Genomic DNA, 18,676 nt, shown 5'->3' on the forward strand with positions numbered 1-18,676 from the left:
ATTCCTAAGTATTTATCCAAGAGAAATTGAAATATATGTCTGCAAAATGATTTACACAAGAATGTTTATGGCAGTTTTATTCCTAACAGCAAAAGCTAGAAACATTCAAGTATCTGTCAATATGAGAATGGAGCGATAAAGTGTGATACATTCATTCCATGGAATGGCTAAAGGAACAAACTGTTGACACACAAAACAACATAGATGAATCTCAAAAACATTTTATTGAGTGTGAAAGGAGCCATATACAAAAGAGTACAAATTCTTTCATCCCACTGATAGACGTTCTGGTGGAAAAAGTCCCCACAGAACAGTAGTTACCCATGGATGGAGTCAAAATTGATGGTGAAAGGGCGCAAGGAAATTTTTTGGGTGTTGAGAATGTTTCATATCTTTATAAACATTTGTCAAAATTCATCTAATATTCACTTATGATTTGAGTATTTAATTGCATATAAATTTTACCTCAAAAGAAAAAAAACTGTAGATAAATATTCAACTTCAGTAAAAGATGTGAATGCTAAAGGATTTAGAGAGGAAAGTGTCCTGATGTCTGCAGTTTACCTTGAGATGCATCAAAAAGCTAAGATGAATGAATGGATGGACTGGGAGATGGGCAAATATATAGATACGTGATAAAGCAAGTATAGTAAATGTCAGTGATAGAATCTAAGGGCTAGGCATACAGGTAAAACACCCCACCTTTGTAAAAGTCTTTCAACTTTGTTTTATGTTCAAAAATTTGAATAAGGAAATACTTCGAGCCTTTGGAGACCCCGCAAGGAGGGAAATTACCATCCACATAATCAGTCAACTATATTATGACCATATCCATTAGAACACCAATTTCTTGCCCAAAATAAAGCCATTCTTTGTCATCAATTTGAAGAGAACCCGGCAAAGCCAGTCCAGGAGTAACCAGTGTCATGGTCAGAGGGACTCTCGGGGGATTTGGTCTCCCCCTGCATGAGAGTGGAGCTGAGTATCAGCATCGATAGCGTCTCTCTTCAGGGGAGCAGCACAAATCCTGTGTCCTAGTTTTTACGTGAAATTGATCTAGCCCACACAGTCTAACTGAAACGCTGGCGCCTGACCGCTTCCAACCTGTTCTTGCAGAAGACGTGGATTTGCCTTTATTACCCAAGCTGACCACTGCCGGATAAACTCCAGATGGCTGGAAGTCTCTCTAGGGGAGAAAGCCCCAAAAGGGAGTCTAGCCCAGCTGGTTCATAAACCCATTGATTCTCACCATGTTTCCCTCATGTATTCAGTAACCATACATTGAGCTTTTATTATATGCTGGCACTGTGGTAGATGCTGAAACAGAGCAGTGAGCCTCTGATATCACCGAGATCACAATGTCAACTTTGCTGCACCCTGTAGTTGATACTTGGCACCACATCCTCACACAGGAACTTCCTCAGCTTTCACTTTCTGGCTCTGGGGCTTCCAGATGGCTTGTCAACGTTAGTCAGGGCCAAGATTGCTGAAACAACTGAGAGACACCCTCTGACCCACCACCAACAGTTCCCACTCCCGGAGCAAACCACACCCATTGCTCTCACTTGAAATCATGAGCCACAAGGCCTATCTTTCAGTACATAGCACTGCATAATATGAAATCCAATGCCCCATTACACTGTGGAGGAGCTGAAACAAACATGGCCTTCTCATTTGCCTAATGGCAGTACCAGGGGCTCAAGGCTCCCTCAGCCAGAAGTCTGGTAGAATTCGGCTGTGAACCCATCTGGACCTGGGCTTTTTTTGGGTGGTAGGCTCTTAATTGCTGCCTCTACTTCAGACCTTGTTATTGGTCTATTCAGGGTTTCGACATCTTCCTGGTTTAGGCTTGGGAGAAGGCAACTGTCCAGGAATTTATCCATTTCTTCCAGATTTTCTAGTTTATGTGCATAGAGTTGTTTGTAATAATCTCTGATGATGGTTTGAATTTCTGTGGCATCTGTGGTGATATCCCCTTTATCATTTTTTATTGCATCTATTTGGTTATTCTCTATTTTCTTTTTTATTAATCTGGCTAGTGGTCTGTCTATTTTGTTGATCTTTTCAAAAAGCCAGCTCCTGGATTTATTGATTTTTTGAAGGGTTTTTCGTGTCTCTATCTCCTTCAGTTCTGCTCTGATCTTAGTTATTTCTTGTCTTCTGCTAGGTTTTGAGTTTTTTTGATCTTGCTCCTCTAGCTCTTTCAATTTTGACGATAGGGTGTCAATTTTAGATCTCTCCTTGCTTCTCATGTGGGCACTTATTGCTATATGTTTTCCTCTAGAGACTGCTTTAAATGTGTCCCAGAGATTCTGGTATGTGGTGTCTTCGTTCTCGTTGGTTTCAAAGAACATCTTTATTTCTCCCTTCGTTTCATTGTTTATCCAGTCAACATTCAAGAGAAAGTTGTTCAGTTTCCATGAAGCTGTGCAGTTCTGGGTTGATTTCTGAATTCTGCGTTCTAACTTGATTGCACTGTGGTCTGAGAGACTGTTTGTTATGGTTTCTGTTCTTTTGCATTTGCTGAGGAGTGATTTACTTCCAATTATGTGGTCAATTTTAGAGTAGGTGTGATGTGGTGCTGAGAAGAATGTATATTCTGTGAATTGGGGGTGGAGAGTTCTGTAAATGTCTATTAGGTTTGCTTGGTCCAGGTCTGAGTTCAAGTCCTGGATATCCTTATTAATTTTCTGTCTCGTTGATCTGTCTAATATTGACAATGGTGTATTAAAGTCTCCCACTATTATTGTGTGGGAGTCTAAGTCTCTTTGTAAGTCATTAAGAACTTACCTTATGTATCTGGATGCTCCTCTATTAGGTGCATATATATTTAGGATCGTTAGCTCTTCTTGTTGCATTGATCCTTTTACCATTATGTAATGTCCTTCTTTGTCTCTTTTGATCTTTGTTGCTTTAAAGTCTATTTTGTCAGAGATGAGAATTGCAACTCCTGCTTTTTTTTGCTCTCCATTTGCTTGAAAAATCTTCCTCCATCCCTTTATTTTGAGCATTTGTGTATCCTTGCATGTGAGATGGGTTTCCTGGATACAGCACACTGATGGGTTTTGGCTTTTTATCCAATTTGCCAGTCTGTGTCTTTTGATTGCGCATTTAGTCCACTTACATTTAGGGTTAATATTGTTATGTGTGAATTTGATACTGCCATTTTGATGCTAGCTGGCTGTTTTGCCCGTTGGTTAATGCAGATTCTTCATTGTGTTGATGCTCTTTACCATTTGGTATGTTTTTGGAGTGGCTGGTACTGGTTGTTCTTTTCTATATGTAGTGCGTCTTTCAGGAGCTCTTGTAAAGCAGGTCTGGTGGTGATGGAATCTCTGAGTACTTGCTTGTTCACAAAGGATTTTATTTTTCCTTCACTTATGAAGCTTAGTTTGGCTGGATATGAAATTCTGGGTTGAAAGTTCTTTCCTTTAAGGATGTTGAATATCGGCCCCCACTCTCTTCTGGCTTGTAGGGTTTCTGCTGAGAGATCCGCTGTGAGTGTGATGGGCTTCCCTTTGTGGGTAACCCAACATTTCTCTCTGGCTGCCCTTAGTATTTTCTCCTTCATTTCAACCCTGGTGAATCTGACTATTATGTGCCTTGGGGTTGCTCTTCTGGAGGAATATCTTTGTGGTGTTCTCTGTATTTCCTGGACTTGAATATTGGCCTGCCTTGCTAGGTTGGGGAAGTTTTCCTGGATAATATCTTGAAGAGTATTTTCCAGCTTGGATTCATTCTCTTCGTCACATTCAGGTACACCTATCAAACGTAGATTAGGTCTTTTCACATAGTCCCATATTTCTTGTTGACTTTGTTCATTCCTTTTTACCCTGTTTTCTCTAATCTTGCCTTCTCATTTCATTTCATTGATTTGATCTTCTACCTCTGATATCCTTTCTTCTGCTTGGTCAATTCGGCTGTTGAAACTTGTGCATGCTTCATGAAGTTCTCGTGTTGTGTTTTTCAGCTCCATCAATTCACTTATATTCCTCTCTAAGTTGTCCATTCTCATTAACATTTCATCAAATCTTTTTTCAAGGTTCTTAGTTTCTTTGCATTGGGTTAGAACATGTTCTTTTAGCTCACGGAAGTTTCTTATTACCCACTTTCTGAAGGCTGATTCTGTCATTTCATCACACTCATTCTCCATCCAGTCTTGTTCCCTTGCTGGTGAGGAGTTGTGATCCTTTGTAAGAGGAGAGGTGTTCTGGTTTCAGGTGTTTTCATCCTTTTTGCGCTGGTTTCTTCCCATCTTTGTGGATTTATCCACCTGTTGACTTTGTAGTTGTTGACTTTCTGATTGGGTCTCTGAGTGGATGTCCTGTTTGTTGATGATGAAGTTATTTCTGTTTTTTAGTTTTCCTAACTGTCTGACCTCTCTGCTGTAGGACCGCTGAGGTCCACTAGAGGTCCTGCTTGCCTGGGGATCACTTGCAGCAGCTGCCGAACAGTAAAGGTTGCTACCAGTTTCTTCTGCTTTTTCCCAGAAGGATATCTGCCAAATGTCAGTCTGAGCTCTCCTTTATGAGGTGACTCTTTGGATATACGGGGGTCAGGGAGCTGCTTGAGGAAACAGACTGTCCTTTATAGTAGCTCAAGTGCTGAGCTGTGAGCCCCATTGTTCATTCAGAGCTGCTGGGCAAGTAAGTTTAAGTCTGCAGCAACAGAACTCATAAACCCCTTTTTTTCCCCAGGTGTTCTGTCCCAGGGAGTTAGGGCTTTATGAGTTTCTGCTGTGCTGCTGCCTTTTTAATTTTCTTCAGGGCTGCCCTGCCTACAAGGAGGCAGCCTAGTCACTCTCTGCCTGCGGACGTTTCGCTGAGCTGCTGTGGGCTCTGCCCAGCTGCCGTGTGAACTTCCCTGCAGTCCTGTTTATATGGGTGTAGTTAGAACTGCCTTGGCAATGGTGGCCCACCTCTGTAATGACGGACTCTCTCTGTAATTGCAGGTTGCCTAGGCAATGGCAGGCTGCCTCAGGAATGGCAGACTGCCTCCGTAGTGGTGGAGTGCCTCGGTAATGGCGGACGCCCCTCCCCCACAGAGCTGGACCATCCCGGGTTCAGCTGTGCTTGCTGTGAAACTCTCAACCCAGAGTGTTTCCAATTGCTGTTTTTTGTTTTTGTTTTTGTTTTTGTTTTTGTTTTTTGTGGGGGTGGGACCAGCCAGGCCTGATCACCTGGCTCCCTGACTCAGAGACTTTTGTTTTTTAGTTGAACGGTCGGCTGTCTCCCAGGTGTCCTAGTCACCTGTTGAATAGGTGCCAGGATCTGTGTGATTTCCCGTGTGGCAACCCACTGCGCCAGTTGAAACTGCGGCTCTGAGATTCATGGTGCTTTTTTGCCCGGGAGTCTCCTGGTCTGGCTCCCTGTTTCAGCTCCCCTTGCTGGCTAAGTGGGAACACAGTCCCGTTTACTCTGAACTGGGAACTGCTCCGCCAGGGCGCAGGCAAAACAGCCACCCTGGCGACCCGTGGGGCTCCTCTGCCTGGGAATCTCCTGGTCTGTGGGCAATAAAAATCCTTCTAGAAATGCGGCGTCCACTCACCCTCTGCGCTTTCACTCAGAGCTGCAATCCTGAGCTGCTCGTAACCAGCCATCTTGGATCTTCCTCGAGATATGCCCAGTAGCTTGTTTTTTGAAAAATTTAACAAAATAGATAGACCACTAGGTAGACTTATAAAAAAGAGGCAGAAGAATCTAACAGACACAATAACAAATGATAAAGGGGATATCACCAATGACCCCTCAGAAATACAGACTACCATCAGAGATTACTACAAACACCTCTATGCACATAAACTAGAAAATCTAGAAGACACAGATAAATTCCTGGATCCATACACCCTACCAAGACTAAACCAGGAAGAAGTCGATTCTCTGAATAGACCAATAACAAGCTCTGAAATTGAGGCAGTAATTAATAGCCTACCAACCAAAAAAAGCCCAGGACCAGATGGATTCACAGTTGAATTCTACCAGAAATACAAAGGGGCGCTGGTACTATTCCTTCTGAAACTATTCCAAACAACTGAAAAGGAGGGACTCCTCCCTAACTCATTTTATGAAGCCAGTGTCATGTTCTAATACCAAAACTGGGAAGAGACACAACAAAAAAAGAAAACTTCAGGCCAATATCCCTGATGAACATCAATGTGAAAATCCTCAATACCATACTGGCAAACTGAATCCAACAGCACATCTAAAAACGTATCCACCACTATCAAGTTGGCTTCATCCCTGGGATGCAAGGCTGGCTCAATATATGCAAATCAATAAAATTCATCACATAAACAGAACCAAAGGCAAAAAACACATTATTATCTCAATAAATGCAGAAAAGGCATTTGATAAAATTCAACATCCCTTCATGTTAAAAACTCTCAATAAACTAGGTATTGGTGAAACATCTCAAAATAATAAGAGCTATTTATGACAAACCCATAGCCAATATCATAGTGAATGGGCAAAACCTGGAAGCATTTCCTTTGAAAACTGGTACAAGACAAGGATGCCCTCTCTCACCACTTCTATTCAACATTGTATTGGAAGATCTGGCCAGGGCAGTCAGTCAAGAGAAAGTAATAAAGAAACTTCAAATAGAAAGTGAGGAAGTCAAGTTGTCTCTGTTGGCAGATGATATGATTTTATATTTAGAAGATCCCATCATCTCAGCCCAAAAACTTCTTGAACTGATAAGCAACTTCAGCAAAGTCTCAGGATACAAAATCAATGTGCAAAAATCACAACCATTCCTTTACACCAATAGGCAGAGAGCCAACTCATGAATAAACTCCCATGCACAATCACTACAAAGAGAATAAAATACCTAGGAATACAGCTAACGAGTGATGTGAAGAACCTCTTCAAGGAGAACTACAAAACACTGCTCAAAAAAATAAGAGAGGACACAAACAAATGGAAAAACATTCCATCCTCATGGATAGGAAGAATCAGTATCATGAAAATGATCATCCTTCCCAAAGTAATTTATAGATTCAATGCTATTCCCATCAGACTACTATTCACATTCCTCACAGAATTAGAAAAAAGCTATTTTAAATTTCAAATGGAATCAAAGAATACCCTGTATAGCCAAGCCAATCCTAAGCAAAAAGAACAAAGCAGGAGGCATCACACTACCTAACTTCAAACTATACTACAACACTACAGAAACCACAACAGCATGATACTGGTACCAAAACAGACGTACAGACCGATGGGGCAAAACAGAGACCTCAGAAATAAGACCATACATCTACAACCATCTGATCTTCTACAAATCTAATAAAAACAAGCAATGGGGAAATGATCTCCTGTTAAGTAAATTGTGCTGGGAAAACTAGCTAGTTATATGCAGAAAACTTAAACTGGACCCCTTCTTTACACCTTATACAAAAATTAATTCAAGATGGATTAAAGACTTAAATGTAAAACTCAAAACCATCAAAACTCTAGAAGAAAACCTAAGCAATACTGTTCAGAACATAGGTATGGGCAAAGACTTCATGACTAAAACACCAAAAGCAATTGCAACAAAAGCCAAAATTGACAAAGGGGGTCAGTGAAACTAAGGATCTTTGGCATAGCAAAAGAAACTATCATCAGAGTAAACAGACAACCTACAGAATGGGAGAAAATTTTTGCAATCTACTCATCTGACAAAGGTCTAATATCCAGAATTTATGAGGAACTTAACCATGTTTATGAGAAAAATACAAACAACCCCATCAAAAAGTGGGCAAAGGATAAGCACAGATATTTCTCAAAAGAAGACATTTATGTGGCCAACAAACATACGATAAAAAGCTCAACATCACTGATCATCAGAGAAATGGAAATCAAAACCACAATGAGATGCCATCTTATGTCAGTCAAATGGCGATCATTAAAATGTCAGGAAGCAATTGATCCTGGTGAGACTGTGGAGAAATAGCAATGCTTTTTACACTGTTGGTGGGAATACTACTTGAGACCCAGCAATCCCATTAATGGGCATATGCCCAAAGGAATATAAATCATTCTACTATAAAGACATATGCACACATATGTTTACTGCAGCACTATTTACAATAGCAAAGACATGGAACCAACCCAAATGCCCATCAGTGATACACTGGATAAAGAAAATGTAGCACATATACATCATGGAATACTATGCGGTCACAAAAAGGAATGAGATCTTGTCCTTTGCAGGGACATGGATGAAGCTGGAACCCATAATTCTCAGTAAACTAACAGAGGAACAGAAAACCAGACATCGAAAGTTCTCATTCATAAGTGGGATTAAACATTGAGAACACATGAACACAGAGGGGAACAACACACAGCAGGGCCTGTTGGGGGATAGGAGTAGAGGTGAAGGAACTTAGAGGGTGCAGCAAACCACCATGATACAGGTATATCTATTGTAAGGCCGGTTGCCTCACTGGGAACTTGGACGCACACCCACCCCTTTTTTTTCCCTAGAGCTCGGACACAACCACCCCCTTGCGCAGCCTAACCTTCCCTTAAAAAAACCCCGCCAGTATGCAAACGAAGTCTTGAAACTCTAGCCAATAGCGGACAAGTCTTGTATACAAACGAAGTCTTGTAACTCTAGCCAGTAGCAGTCAAGTCTTGTATGCAAATGAAGTCTTGTAACTTTAACCAATAGTAGTCAAGTCTTGTATGCAAACGAAGTCTTGTAACCCTACCCAATAGCAGTCCTGTCTTGCCCACACCCTGCTCTCCCACAACCAATTGAACACCTCCACTCCCTATAAAACCCCACATCTGAGAGGAGTCCATGTGACTTCTCCGGCCCCTACTGTCGGACCACAGAATCTCGCCCGGGAGCCGAATAAATTCTTCGCATTGGATCTTCTTGTGCTGGCCTCAGTTTCTTCCTTTTAAAACTCAGCAAGAACCTAACAGACCTTACACCTATGTAACAAATCTGCACATTCTGCACATGTATCTCAAGTTTTTTTAGAAGAAAGAAAGAAAAAAAGAATATTTACAGCAACTTTAAGCCAAGACCAGAAATAGCCAGAATGCCCATCAACCAAGAATGAATAATAATAGTAATAAATACCTGTGTTACATTCATATAATGAAATAGTACTTAGCAATATTTAAAAAAAAACTAATACCAGCAATAATATAGATGAATTCCAAAAGCATTATGTTGAGTGAAAGAATCCACACATAAAAGAGTATGTATTATATGATTTCATTCATATGAAATTGACAGAAAGGCAAAAGTAATCCATGGTGAATAGCTGCAGGATTGGTGGGAATACTGCCTGGGAAGGGGTGGGAGGGATTTTCCAGGGTGATGGAACTGTTCTGTATCTTGATCTGCATTAATGTTACACAAGCATATAGATATGTCAAAATCCTTCTGGTTTAATATTTAGATGTGTGCATTTTATTCTATATAAATTAAAGCAAATAAAGTAATGCTATCACAAAAATCTTCATAAAATACAAAATGAAACAAAATTAAACAACGAATTTGGTAATAAAGGAAAGCACATTTTCACCTAGTCATTTTGAGGAGGTGATATGGTAAGATGCAACAGACAAGAAACAAATGGGGCCGGGCGCAGTGGCTCACACCTGTAATCCCAGCATTTTGGGAGGCCGAGGCAGGTGGATCACGAGGTCAAGAGACCGAGACCAACCTGGTCAACATGGTGAAACCCCGTCTCTATTAAAAATACAAAAATTAGCTGGGCATGGTGGTGCGTGCCTGTAGTCCCAGCTACTCGAGAGGCTGAGGCAAGAGAATTGCCTGAACCCAGAAGGCGGAGGTTGCAGTGAGCCAAGATCACGCCATTGCACTCCAGCCTGGGTAACAAGAGCAAAACTCCATCTCAAGAGAGGAAGAGAAGAAGAAGGGAGGAAGGGAGAAATTTTGAAGCCATCGAAATCCAAAGTGAAATAAAAAGAAAAATGAGAGAAAACAAGTAACCAAAAATCACAGGCTATGGTCCTCTGGTTAAATAGCTTTTTCCAAGCCAGAAGAGGTACAGACAAGTTCTCAAATAATCCTGGTCATTAAAGATACTTATAGATCTCTAATCCAGCTTTATGGCAACCCAGTGGAGTCAGCAAACTGAAAAGCAGGGAACAGAGATACACCCCAGAGAATCTGAACCTGGCAGGAGTTTAAGAAACCATCTAGTTCAACTCCCTTATTTTAATTATAAGGAAATAAGAAACCAAAGTTATGGGGCATTTTGCTCAATGTCATAACTAATCCCTTACGTGTTTACAGCACTTCTGAGTTTTCAGAGCACTTTACAGTTTTAAAGAATTTTCACATAGATTATCATAATTGGTCTTCCCAGCAGCCTGGTAAGCTGACCGGAAAAGGGATTATTTCATGTATTTGTTTGGCTAATTACAAAATAAAACATGCTAGTGACCATTTTCAAACAATACAAAATTACATAAAAAGTCCAAATTCTTCTCTTTTCCCACTCCCACCTCATTGCCCAAGGATAATCACAGAGCAGTGTGATTTGCATGTTTTTCTATGCATACAAATTAATTCACTTGTTAATACTTATACAGCTTATTTCTTTTACAAAAATGAAGTTGTAGTCTACATACAAAATGTGCTTTTTAATAAACACAACACTGAAATTCTAGTAGAAAAATAAAAGCAAAGCAACCCCAAAGCTCCACTCTTACAAGGCCTCTGTGAATATAGCAGAATTTAGAAAGCTTACAATTTACAAGACAGTAAACACAAATTTAGTTTAATGTTAGACAGTCATGTTTTTAAAGCCCTCTGGAACACAACGCTTTACTGCTCTGCAGTCTTCTTTCTCTTCCTCTTCACCTTTCTCACCTGCTCCCCTCCATTAAATTTCAAGTTTATTGCTCAAAAGCAGAACAATTTAGGTACATATTTTACTGCCTTGCATTCTCCTAATCAATTTTCTTAGGTCTCACTTTCCACCTCAATTTACTTACCAAGGTATTTTTCCTATCAAAGATAACTCCCCCCAAAAGAATTATAGTGCCTGCTATTATCATAGCCTTTCATTCTTCTACATACACATCTGTAAAACGTACGTAAATTATTGAGATAAAAAGCCCAAGCTAGTCTATAAAAATCTGTAGAAGAAAATATAGAGAAAAGAAACTTACATGTATTGTGGGCCTTCGATGTGTCAAGCACCATCCCTGGGCATTTCAATACACTGAGATTTGTCCAGTGAGCATTTGTTAAACACAACTGAAGTGCCAGACATACAGACAAACATGTAAAGTCACATCTCTATTCTTGAGAAAAGATACCTCACTGAGGACATTAGGCCCATAAACAAATAATTTCCATACACTGTGGGAAATGTTATAGAGGAGGGGGCTGGTTTAGGGCAGGGTCCATGAAGGAGATTAAGCCTGAGTTGAAACCCTTGACAGATGAAAGCTTTTTATTTTACATCTTGGTAGTGGAACTTCCATTGTGCCTCTTGGGCAAATCAACTGATGCTTTCTAGCTGGCAGAGCTTTTCGTGAAAATAGATAATGGATTGTCCACGCAGTGGTGGAGGAGAGTTAGTTCCATGCCACGTGTCTCCCACTGTGGGGTGAGTGAGTGGGGATGCATCCTAGGATGCTGCTCTCAAGACAAGAGTTTCTTCAAACTGGCTGTAAAAGTTAATGGACACCTCCACAGTGACTCATTTCCTCTCTCCCGCTGGTAGAAGTGGCTTCACTATCAGGAGACGTTACAGGGTTTGCTTGCATCAGGATCACGGTCACTAGCTCTGTCAAATATGAAAGGACAGAGTCCAAAGCCATAAAACTTTGCACCCTGTGGATGCAGGGACAAAATCACAGTAATTTTCTTCTTCTTTTTAAATGTAATGATTAGTTCATGCTGTGTCTTAGGATTTAAAATAAGAAAAATTTACAAGACTCACCTCCATATTATATAGTCACCTCAGTTCTTCCTCAAACCCTTCTACCAGACTCCATTTTTTTTACATTCTCCCAAAATACACCTTTGACCTCTTTCTAACACCATTTCATTCCATACTTTCCACACCACTGCCCGTCTGGCTGACGTTCTTCTTTCGACGCTTTGAAAAAACTTCCGACAGGCATCGACTACTAGTAAAACAGCAACTGTTCATTAGTTAAAATGGGTCATAAGTGAGTTGCTGTCCGACCAAAATGTAGGCAATTGACCCTTGACCTCAAATGAAGAAATAAGGAGAAGCTCCACTATTCGACTCCAAATGAAGTTCATCAGTCATCTGAAGAGGAAGGGAAAGGATTCGCATTCAACCTTCAGCTAGGGAAAGCAGAGGAAGAAAAATGTGTTGCAGATGAAACAAAAGAACTCCAGACTCAGTCTATCACATCTCAGACAATGACAAAGATTTCTTTCAAAAGTGTGCCCTAGGTGTCAGCTGAGACACTCCTGCTTGGCTACCTAATTGCCTTTGGCTCAAATGCAAGTTCTACAGCTTTCCCCGGAACTCCCCACAATTCCTTCAGTCTCAGAACTTACTTCCCCGGGGTTCCCTCTGTCTCTAAGCTTCCCTGCAAACAGGAACAATTTCTCTTTCATTCCACACCAACTTGTTTCCACAAAAAATTTTGACCCCATCTTCTTGGTTTGTGCTGTACAGTATGGTAGCCACTAGTCACACACAGCTGTTTAAACTTAAGTTTAACTAATTAGAATTAAACAAAGTTCACAATTCAATTCCCCATTCTTAGTCATGCATTTTGAGTGCTTGATAGCCATATGCCTCACTGACGTCACAGATTAGGACACGTCCATTAACTTAGGGGATCCTATTAGACAGTTGTACCAGCATGTTAAGAACTGATGAGAGCTTACTGAATATCTGCGGACTTATGAGAGAGATCACATTTTAATTTTTTATCAGAACATTCACTTTTATCTAAACATGTTTAATCACATACCACTTTCGAGAAATGTGCTATCTATCTATAGGGATATACTAATGTACATGTTTCCATTTGGAGTATTTTAGGAAGACAAGTTAAATCACCACATAGATGAAGGTTAAGTGTTTCAAGTAGACTTAGAGCATGAATTATTCCAAGAGAAAAAATAAAGCATTTCTCCCTGACAAAGAAGCAAATGTCTTCTCCAAAATTATGTTCAGTAAAGTTTTCCTGGGCTGAGTGCAGTGATTCACACCTGTAATCTCAGCACTTTAGAAGCTGAGGCAGGCGGATCACCTGAGGTCAGGAGTTTCAGACCAGCCTGGCCAACATGGTGAAACCCCATCTCTACTAAAAATAAAAAAAATTAGCCAGGCATGGTGGCGGGCGCCTATAATCCCAGTCACTTGGAAGGCTGAGGCAGGAGAATCACTTGAACCTGGGAGATGGAGGCTGCATAGAGCCGAGATCGTGCCACTGCCCTCCAGCCTGGGCAACACAGCAAGACTCATCTCAAAAAAAAATAGTGAAGTTTGTTTCTGAAGGGGAAAAGAAAAATGTGAGTGAGGCTGCTTGTTCCTAGAACCTCTAGGTGGAAACACCTAAGAAGAAAAGAGGCAGGTTTCGAAGCAGCTACTTTTCTTTGGGTTGCTGGTTAGCTTTGCTGCTAGAAATTGCTGAGCATAGGTGAGAGAGATGAAGGAGTTATGATCCCTGGCCTGAAGTAGCTTAGTGAAGTATCAAGTAGGTAACCAGAAAACAGAAACTTTAAGTGCAAAGCATGGGGTATGTGAGCACAGTGGAAGACATCTCTGCCGTCAGAGAGTAGAACAGGGAAAAGTCTCCAAAGCAACATTGTAAACCAAACCAAGCTGTCATTGTGGTAAGATTCTGCAGGACAGGAACCAGATGGGTGTTCTTCAATGTTTTCTCACCTCCTGTCCCCTTCCCTTCCACACCTACACCCACATACCCAGATCCTTGCACTAAATCACACTCAATATTTATTGGCTGAATTAATTAAAAGAAGAATAAACATGCCCAAACAAGGAACGAGAAAAAGGGCATTGCAAGCAGAAGAATGACATGCAAAAAGGCATGGAGGTGTGACCTTGAATGGGGTTGTTCCAAGAAGTACCAACATGTGGTGCTGACAGAGCACAGATTTGAGTCGATGGAGTGTAAGTGCTGGAAGCAAGAGTGACATGAAGGTGTAAGACTCAGAAGGATTTTCCTGCTATACTGAAAGTCTTGGTGAAAGAGGGGCTCAATTGGAATATTTCACCATAAGTGCAACAACATCAAGTTTGCATTACCAAAAAAGTACTCTGATAACGCATATACTTAAATTAATATTTTCTAATGAAGTCGCAATTTAATCACGATCAGATCTTAGAATATTTTAACTTCATTCCTAACTCTCTTTAATCTCAGTTGTTATTGTCTGGTATTTTTGTTCCTACTTGCGTTAAAAATAAAACAAAATGATATTAAGTTTATTTTAAACATTATTATAATTATTTAATGCAGTCAACACATTTCTTTATTGTAACACATCTCTTCTGGGATTCTTTTATTTTTTGACAAAGGACATGCTTAAGAAGTAATTTCAGTGAGTCTATGGATAACAATCTGACTAAGTTCTTATAATTTTAACATATCTTTATGTCACATTCACCCTTAATGGTTGGTTGGCTGGGCACAGAATTCCAGGTCGAAAGTTGTTTTCCTCTGCACTTTAAAGCTAGTATTCCACACTACTCAGTCTTAAAAGGAATGAAATAATGGCATTCGCAGCAACCTGGATGGAATTGGAGACTATTATTCTAAGTGAAGTAACTCAGGAACGGAAAAAGAAACATTGTATGTTCTCACTCATATGTGGGAGCTAGGAGGATGCAAAGGCACAAGAACAATCCACAGGACTTTGGGGACTAGGGGAAAAGGGTCGGGGGTGGTGAGAGAGAAAAGACTACACCTGGGGTATAGTGTACACTGCTTGGCTGATAGGTGCCCCAAAATCTCAAAAATCACCACTAAAGAACTTATTCATGTAAACAAATGCCACTGATTCCCAAAAAACCTATCAAAATAATAAATAAATAAATAACGCTAGCATTGGAAAGCTGCCTGGCTTCCACTTTATTTCTCCATCATGGCGCCATCCTCATCCTTGTTACTTTGAAGGTGATCACTGCTGATTTGGGGCTTTGGGGATTCTCACTTTCTACATTTCATGTATGGTGTGTCTATATGTAGACTTTTTTTTATACTAAACTTACTTAGTATTCGGTGGACCTTTTTTGATTCAGATATTTTTCTGGTCCTTAACATTCCTACATCTCAACGGTTTATGTGAGTCCTATCAATGCCCTCATTTGGAGCTAGTCAACATGAGGGTTCAGTGAGAGACCTCTTAAAAGTCCTATGAACATCTAGTTTTCTCATCTGTTCGACTCTCTTCCCTCTCATCTCAAGTCCTTACATCTATATAATGGCATGGAGGTAGCAGAATTAGGATTGGTTTGGCTGGTAGAAACACAGGACACCTATCTAATCAACCATTTTGTCACAACTTTTCTGTCTCACATCTGAACCAGGGCTTCTGAAGTTGAAAAGCTTGGAGTTAACATCTTTGTACGCCATCGTGCCAGGAAGCAATGATGATTCCCCTCCAGCTGCCTAAAGAGAAAGAGGTTTGTGAGTGAAACAAGTAGTGCAGCAAATAAATTCATCTAGTAATACCATTGTTCCACGTACAGATTAGGAATCTGAGGGTCCAAAAGGCTCAGTAGCATGCACAGTATCACACAGTGAGTGCACAACAGAATGCAGACCTGAGCCAACAGCCATAGGAGGCCAAGCCATGTGCTGTTCTCCCAGAGCATCGTCAGAATGGGAAGATTCTTTAACATATCCTTTGTAAACCATGAAAGCATTACTTTCTCAGTCCTACCATGAATTTATGCATATGATGAAAAAATCTAATAACAAAAGCTGAGTAGCATGTTTCAAGCAACGTTGAGCTGGCAGCAAGGAAGATGGCTTCTGATATCAGCATCACCCACAACTGTCTGTGCATTAAACTAGACACAGTATTTTTCTAGGCCTGTTTCCTCACCCATAGAGCAAAAGGGTAAGATTCGATAACTACCATGGTCCCTCCCAGACTCAAAATTTCCAGACATAAAGGTCCTTTACAAACTTAAATCTGTAGTTTGAAGTTGATTCATCTCTGGCACCTACAACCTAATCCTTTGCCATCTATACGGGAAAAGAAAATCTTGTTACTCTTTTCAAATAGCCTATTTTTCAGTAGGACTGTATTTCAGCAAACTGCTAGATTTGGAGTTAGAAGGCCTAGGTTCAGCGTCCGGGTCCACTGCTGACCAGCGTTGTGAACCTCGGAAGGCTTCTAATCTCTCTTAATGTTGGGTTTCTTTCTTTCTTTTTTTTTTTTGAGACGGAGTTTCGCTCTTGTTACCCAGACTGGAGTGCAATGGCGCGATCTCGGCTCACCGCAACCTCCGCCTCCCGGGTTCAGGCAATTCTCCTGCCTCCACCTCCTGAGTAGCTGGGATTACAGGCATGCGCCACCATGCCCAGCGAATTTTTTGTATTTTTAGTAGAGACGGGGTTTCACCATGTTGACCAGGATGGTCTTGATCTCTTGACCTCGTGATCCACCCTCCTCGGCCTCCCAAAGTGCTGGGATTACAGGCGTGAGCCACCAGGCTCGGCCAATGTTGCATTTCTTGAGTATGTAACGGGGATGTCTGTCCTATGCTGCTCACAAGGATTTTGTTAGCATCTTATTTGATGACTTAAGTGAAAACACTTTATTGTAACACATTCTGTTGACGTAAGCTATTTTGTTTGACATGATCGCCCTTGTTTCACAGGAGAAGCTCAAATAGTAGATATCTGAGGAAACTGATGTATGCTGGGTGAGAGGAGTCGGCGCTTTAGGAAGGAAAATCTGTGTGTGGGCATCAAGTCACATCACATGGGTCATAACCTATGCCTGATCCTGACAGAAAAATCCTTCTAGAAATAAGAGAGAAATAAAGGAAATCCACAATACCAAGGGATAAAAAGAGAGCCAAGAAAAAATAACACAAGGAGAGAGGAAGATGGGCTTATAACAGATTACAGGATCTTGTCGGTTTTAATAACAGGATGTAAAGAAAAGATTCTGTTTGCACACAGGGAGAGGTTCTCCTGGCTAGTCAAAGCACAACTTATGTACATTCGCAAACCATCTCTCAGATGATTCATTATTTTCACTGTAGATAAGACTTTTATGAATGGATTATTTTTCTCAGATAATTGCTTTATGATTAAAGTAAAGATTATTAAGTCCTGAGGCAAGAAGATATAAGAGCTCCAGAAAGTTTGACTGGGACCACTGGAGACGCTGAAGAAGGCAGGGGTCCTGAGAGTCTTGGCTGCAAAACAGGTATCCTCCTTGCAATTGATAATGGGGGTCTTTTTGAAACATCTTTTTTCCTCTATCAGCTATGAACCAAGCCAGAAATAACTGTATTTCTAGAGAGGCTTGTCAGGCTTTCTGTTGCTGTGTCATTTGATTTAAATTATGTACCTTCTTTTCTTCCCCTACTGTAAAGAGCATTGGCTTTGGGGTCAAACTGTCGAGTTAAACCTTGGCTCTGTAGTCTGGTAGCTGGGAAACTTCAGAAAAGTTACTCAATCACGAGTGTCAGTGTCTTCATCTGTAACATGCATTTATGAGACCTACTGTGCAGCTTATTTATGAAGATGACACATAGGCATTTGATGAATATCAGCTCACTAAAAATTATTCACAGATTAAGGCTGGGCACGGTGGCTCACACCTGTAATCCCAGAGAGGCCGAGGCAGGCAGATTACTTGAGGTCGGGAGTTTGAGACTAGCCTGGTCAACATGGAAAAACCCCGTCTCTACTAAAAAAAATACAAAATTATTCACAGATTAGTAAAAAAGGTGCTGCCTTTCCTTTTGCCCAGAATGTTCATCTTCACAGAGAAATTCTGCGTTTTAAAGGGGTTTCAGGACATTGAAAATACACTATTACTTTTGGAAGGAAAGTTTAGCAAAGTGCAAAGTTTACACAATGATTTAAAAAGAGGTAGGGGGTGGAGAAGGTCACATTCACACTCTTCAACCTTTGTCTCATTCTTGGTTACGTTGCCTTAAAGTGTTCATATGGACCTCAGAATCATTTTTCCAGAAAAGTCATCATTTACATCATTCTCTTAAGCAATCCATTATTTGAGAGTTAGATTGTGTACCTCGACTTTTTAATCATAAAGTATGATTAAATGTGAATTCAATGAATTACTCAGTTGAAGAATTATTTGGGATTATACTAAAACAAAGCCCAGACAAATAAAAAGAGAAGGAAACATCGATAAATACTTTAACCTTATGTGACAGTAATGGCCAGTCTTTTAATATTAATTTTAAAATTATTTTAAAAACATAAAAATAAATATATTAATTATGAAAATTTCAGAATGGCAAGAAATTATAATAACAGAAAAATACAAACTGAATAATACTACTAGTAGCACGTGAAAGACAATAAACATACAAAAAAGATCTCACAAATTGGAAAAAAACAATAAAATAGAAAAATGTGCAAAACTGTAAACTGAAAATTCACCAAATACAAAAAGCAAATTATTGTATAAAAAGATATTAATTATAACAAATTTTAAAACACCAAGTTTCTTCTTTAATATACCAAAG

This window comes from Aotus nancymaae, unplaced genomic scaffold (assembly GCF_030222135.1).
Source record: "Aotus nancymaae isolate 86718 unplaced genomic scaffold, 86718_ANA_hifiasm-v0.15.2.pri h1tg000007l, whole genome shotgun sequence".
In the NCBI taxonomy this organism is placed as follows: domain Eukaryota; kingdom Metazoa; phylum Chordata; class Mammalia; order Primates; family Aotidae; genus Aotus; species Aotus nancymaae.